This window comes from Ursus maritimus, unplaced genomic scaffold (assembly GCF_017311325.1).
Source record: "Ursus maritimus isolate PB19 unplaced genomic scaffold, ASM1731132v1 scaffold_5, whole genome shotgun sequence".
NCBI classification, from domain to species: domain Eukaryota; kingdom Metazoa; phylum Chordata; class Mammalia; order Carnivora; family Ursidae; genus Ursus; species Ursus maritimus.
In genome coordinates this window covers 14369869-14375868 of record NW_024426663.1, presented here as the reverse complement: position 1 = coordinate 14375868, position 6000 = coordinate 14369869, and the positions used below count along the sequence as shown (strand labels likewise).

Genomic DNA, 6000 nt, shown 5'->3' with positions numbered 1-6000 from the left:
TATAGTAACAAAGTGGATCAGTGGTTGCTTGAGGCTAGGAGGGGATCATCTGCAAAGAGGAAATTTTTTAGGGTGATTGGAAATATTTTATTTATTTATTTATTTATATTTTTAAATATTTCATTTCTTTATTTGTCAGAGAGAGAGAGCACAAGCAGGGGAAGCAGCAGGCAGAGGGAGAAGCAGGCTCCCTGCTGATCAAGGAGCCCGAGGCAGGACTTGATTCCTGGACCCTGGGATCAGGACCTGAGCCGAAGGCAGATGCTTAACTGACCACGCCACCCAGGCATCCCTGGAAATATTCTGTAACTTGATTGTGGTGATGGCTCCATGACTACATACAATTATGAAAACTTATCAAACTACAGTTAAAGTAAGTGACTTTTATGTTTAACTCAACCAATAGAAATATAAATTGAAAAAAAGAATTTGAGACTTTGGAATTAATAACACACCTCTAAAGGAATAGGAACCAAATAATAAAGGAAAAAGTTAATTATATCTAAAAACCAGCTAATAGTAATTATTGAAATTGAGCACTAAATTTAGCTTTGAGTTTCTTGGTATATAATACAAAAAAGAAAACTTCATGTGCTGTGGACTTTTTATTATATCATAAATGGAAGAGTATTTGGTTGTAGACTGCACATTTTTTTTTCAATCAGTAAAGAATATTATTTGTGAGAATCTTCACATCAGAACATTAAATACCATACAGTGGACAATATATTCTAAAGGACTGAAAAAGTTGAAAATATTCTTTATATGATTGTATGGTTGACTCTTACACTGACCATGAATAAATCTTTTTATTTTTTTTTTCCCTAGGAGCAAAAGTAAAGTACATAGCTTCTTATTATTCTACCCTTTGGAGCAGCTTTTCAGATGTCAGTAATCTGACCAAGAAAAGTTAATGTGAGATCAAGAACGAAGGAGGTATGTTAAAGTTCATGGAGAGAGACTGAGGTATAATCTATGACGCTTGCAGGTGTTGACATTTTTATAAGAATCGAACATCCTAACCTAGGGGAACTCACCCCACCCTGTGTGGAGTTTATCTCTTTAAATGTTTAGACAAGCATTCTGTTGAATTCCTAGTTTTTAAATTACAAGCAGAGAAGACAAATTCCACTGATAAGAATCAATACTTAGAACTTCTTTGATAGAACTTTAATAAGGACCATGTACAATGTTTTGATTTGAGCTGGTCTGCTGCCTGATAAGCTTGCCAAGTTATCTTCAAGATATAACCTCAGGTAATGACATTAGTTGACCTGTTGAATTATTTGGTATTTTCCATTTGCGTGCTGCTGAAATTTGTATGTGGAAAATGAAGAATTGGGTCCTAGCATACTTGATATTGGATTGTCGCTGACTTCTGAAGCAGATGATCAACAGATTCGGTTACTTTCTGTGACCTTTGGTAATTAGCAAAGGGGACAGTTCTCGCATTCCCACCACCTGTGCCAGGACCCAGTTCAGACTATTTAGGTAAGGGTATGGTTAAAGGGGTGGGGGTGGGGGCTTTGGAAACAGTTACAGTAAATCCCTTCAAGGGTTATAATACGCTCTGTGAAGTGCTCATCCCTGCCTCTTTCAAACACCTCTGCAATGGACTGAATGGTTATGTCTCTGCAAAATTCAGATGTTGAAATCCTAATCCCCAAGGTGATGGTATCAGGAAGCAGGGCCTTTGGGAAGTGATTAGGTCATGAGGGCTCCATGGGATCAGTGCCCTTATAAAAGAGACCACAGGGAGATCCCTTAGCCACGTGAGGACACACCAAAAAGACACAGTCTGTGTACCATGAAGTGAACTTTCATCAGACACTGAACCTGCTGGTGCCTTGATCTTGGATCTCTCAGCTTCCAGACTGTGAGAAATAAAATTTTTTGTTGTTTATAAGCTACCCAGTTTATTATATTTTTGTTAAAGCAGCTGGAATGAGTAAGAAAACCTCCTAATTTCCATGCATGACCCAGATCTGGTCAATGAGACAATTGCTTACCTCTATCCCCCTGGTCACCATCATAAGCAGGGTAGCAGAAGAGCTAAAAGCCTAGGTCCTAGAGATGGACTGTGTGGTAGACATACGACAGTATAGCAGTTTAGTATCTCTTGACCATCCACTCCATGTTTTGATGGTTTCTTGCCTTATGAATTTCCCCTCCGCAAGGTAGCATAAAAACAAAAAGTGACTTTTCCCAGTCTCCCCTGTAGCTAATGTCTAGATAGGAAACCGGAGTGTTACCAATTTGATGCACTAGGGAAGACCCTGAGTCATAAGTGAGCTGTGGAAGGAAACAGGCTGGGCAAGGCATCGTTTTGCTGGCTATAGAGTGGATGGCAGAAGCCAACCCCTTGTAGGATCAGTGGTAGCAGCGGTTTCATTCATTGAATTCTTGAGTGTGATACTGACAGAATCCTAAGACAAAGCCTTAAAACTGGCCCAGCTTAAAGTTCTAGCCTTATGACACAACTGAAATATTTTTTCTAATATTCTTGACTCTAGTGAGTCAGTCTCATCCTCTTTTGTGCCTACCTTTAACAGTGATAATTTCATAGTATTTACAATTTTATAGTAGCTTCTTTGGAGACTTTATTCTAAAAGCTCATGTGAAAATTATTGGTACTAAGAATACTATACAAGCGCATTATGGCACATAATTACCACTGAATCTAATGGAGACATCTATTTTTCTACTGTATTATACTTGTTTGTGATGTGAGTGAGTCTTTCTGGGACCCAGCACAATGACTCTTAAACCTCACTGTGCACAGTCACCCATAGAGCTTGTTAAGATGTATATTCCTGAGCTCTACCCACAGTGATTCTGATTCATTTGGTTTGATGTGGAGCCCAGCAATCTGCAGTTTAGTAGCTTTTCAGGTGATTCAGATGCAGGTAGTCCACAGACTGTACTTCTGTAAACATTGGACTGTAGTTGAGCTCCTCACATCTTTTTTCTGTATTTACCCTCATTCATCAGTGTTTGCCCAGTGTCTGACACATGGTAGGTACTCCATAAGTATTTACTTAATGGCGGAATCTTTTTATTGCATGATGAATAATAAAGAACAGAAATATTGAAAATAGTCACACTTTACATATATGTGTTGCTCAAAATCTAAGAATGCTTTGGAACTAAAGAAGCAAATTGAATAATATTTTTCCATACAGTGATTCATCAGATTCTGTCTGGTCAAACTTATGGTTCAGTGGGCTTCCCACTGAAGCCAGGATTGATTTTTAATGGTCAAACATAAGATTCTATATTCTGATTTCTGATTTACATATATATCAGGGGAAATTGTATCCATATGGCTGATATGTTTATTAGTAAACAAGGTGTCTTTTTCCAGAGCTCTAATGCTTGAGTTCTAGCAGGACTTTCCCTCCTACTGTTCTTTTAGTCCTCCCCTCTGTGACACTATCTCTGGTATCAGGAGCTTAAGTTTGAGAAAAACAGCATTTTTGAAATAGTAACTTCTGAGACACAATTATGTATTGATGATATAGAGATGACAATCACAGGGCTCAGATGAAACTTCATTTATTTCTTCAACTTTGGCTCTTTGTCTGCCAAGGTTTGACTAGTTAGGCATGATAAACAGAGCCAATAGCAGGTAAACTTGGTTTGAAAAGAGAAAGATCAGGAACAAAGATCTGTAGCTGAAAGCACTCAGAATAGGTGTCCTCACCACTGGCCCTGGTCATGGAAGTCTTGTACTGCTCATTTCCACTTGTAGGGATTCTGACTGTCATGCATTGTCTCATTCAGATGACCCCTCTTCCAGAAAGATTTTTTTTTTTTTTGGTTTTTCCCATCTGCGTCTAGTAGGATCTTGTCAGAACCTCTATTTCATAGTTATTTCTGTGAATCTTCTATCTCTTCCATCAGACTGTTAGCATTCTGAGGGCAAGGTAACTGAACTGAATAAGGACTCCATAAAAATGTGAATGAGCTGCTTGCAAAGGGCCCATGTTTTCTTGCTATGAATGGAAGGACTGGGGCAAATATGCTAAAATGTACTAAGGGCTGTTGAGAGAGTTTTTGTTGAAGAGTGGGGGGGAAGGAAGGTAAGAATTTTAAAAATAGGGGAGTAGAGAACTTCTGGAAATTGGTGGTGTACCCATTTAATGGAATACTAAATGACAACGGAGAGAAGGATCTTTGCAAGGGGTATAAATGAGGCAATGATTCATTCACTTTTCCTTTTTAAAAACAACTTGGTGAGATGTATTTTACATATCATTAAATCCATCCATTTCAAGTGTACAATTCAATGATTATTAGTAACTTCACTGAGCAGTGCAGCCATCACCATAAATTAGTTTTAGAGCATTTTCATTTTCCCAACGAGATCCCTTATGACCATTTATAGTTATTCCCATTAATACTCCCAAGCCCAGGCAACTACCAATCTGTTTTATGTCTATAAATTTGCCCTTTTTGGGTGCTTCATATAAATAGAAGCATGCGATATGTGGTATCCTGTGTCTGGCTTCTTTTTCTTTACATAATGTTTTTGAGGTTTATGTGTGATGTAGCATGTGTTGGTAGTTCTTCCTTTTTATTGTCAAATAATATTCCATTATATGGATGTACCACACTTAGTATATCCATTTACTGGTTCATTGACATTCAAGTCATTTCCAGTTTGGGACTATTATCAACATTTCTCTATTCTGCAATGAAAATTTCCATACCAGTCATGGTATAGACACGTTTAAATCTTTCTTATGTCTGTATCTAGGAGTAGAATTGCTGGGTCATTTGGTAGTTTTATGTTTAGCTTTTTGAGAAACTTCCAAACTGTTTTTCAAAGTGTCTGCACCATTTTATATTCTCACTAGCAATGTATGAGGGCTCCCATTTCTCCACATCCTCATCAACATTTATAATTATCTGCATTATTTATTACAACCATTCTAATGGGTGTGAAATGATATCTCATTCTTATTTTAATTTACATTTTCCTAATGACTACAAATGTTGAACATCTTTTCCTGACTTTATTAGCCATTAACCATTTGCATATCTACTTTATAGTGAAATAACAACTCATATATTTTACCCATTTTTAAATTGGGCTGTCTTTTGGGGCTCCTGGGTGGCTCAGTTGGTTAAGCGTCCAACTCTTGGTTTCGGCTCAGATCACGATCTAGAGGTCATGAGGTTGAGCCCAGCGTAGGGCTCCATGATGAAAGTGGAGTCTGCTTGAAATTCTCTCTCTCCTCTCCCTCTGCCCCTCCCCCACTCCACTTGCATGTACACACTCTCTCTCTTAAAAAAATTTTTGGGTTGTCTTTTTATTATTGAGTTGTTAAGAGTTATTTGTATAATTTTGGATATAAATTCTTCATTAGATGTGTTTTGTAAATATTTTCTCATAGTTTGTTCCTTGTCTCTTTTATTTTCTTAAAGCCGTCTTTTGTAGTGCAGAAATTTTAAAGTTTGTTAATGTCCAGTTTGTTAATTTTTTCTTTTATGGAATGTGCTTTTGGTGTCATATCTAAAAAAGTTTTCCCTTACTTAAGGTCTCAGAGATTTCCTCCTATATTTTTTTCTATTTAGCTCTTACATTAAGTCTTACAGACTTAAGTCTGTGATTCATTTGAGTTAAAGGTCTAAGTTCATCATTGGGCATGTGGATATCTACTTGTCCTTACTTGTCTTATAAACTGACTATTGAGTGCTCGGCTTTAGGGTAGGCACTTGTGATACAAAAATGAATAATATGATTTTCAATTCCAAGTATAATCTAGGGAGGAATATAACATAACCAAGGAGTATAGAACAGAGGAACACAGCAACTCAAGATCTGGTGAGCTCAAGAAGAATGACTCTGAGATAAAATCGAGGAAGTGGCTTCAGTGTTCTCAGGGAAAAGACGTGTACGTATTAGCCCAGTCTAGTGTAACGATTCCAGCTTCTTTGGTCTCTTAACACACTAGTTTGTCACCATCTGTTTTAAGGTATATCCCCCAAAATTTA

The 6000-nt window shown here is 37.4% G+C and overlaps 1 long non-coding RNA gene across 1 annotated transcript in view; it reads left to right on the top strand.

Moving 5' to 3' along the window:
* Window positions 1-216: 216 nt before the first annotated feature.
* LOC103672201 overlaps window positions 217-6000 on the top strand; it is a 45860-nt gene continuing 40076 nt past the window's right edge. Inside the window, exons 1-2 of the long non-coding RNA XR_571114.2 lie at window positions 217-373; window positions 829-936. This is a non-coding gene — a long non-coding RNA (uncharacterized LOC103672201). The remainder of the gene's footprint in view (window positions 374-828; window positions 937-6000) is intronic.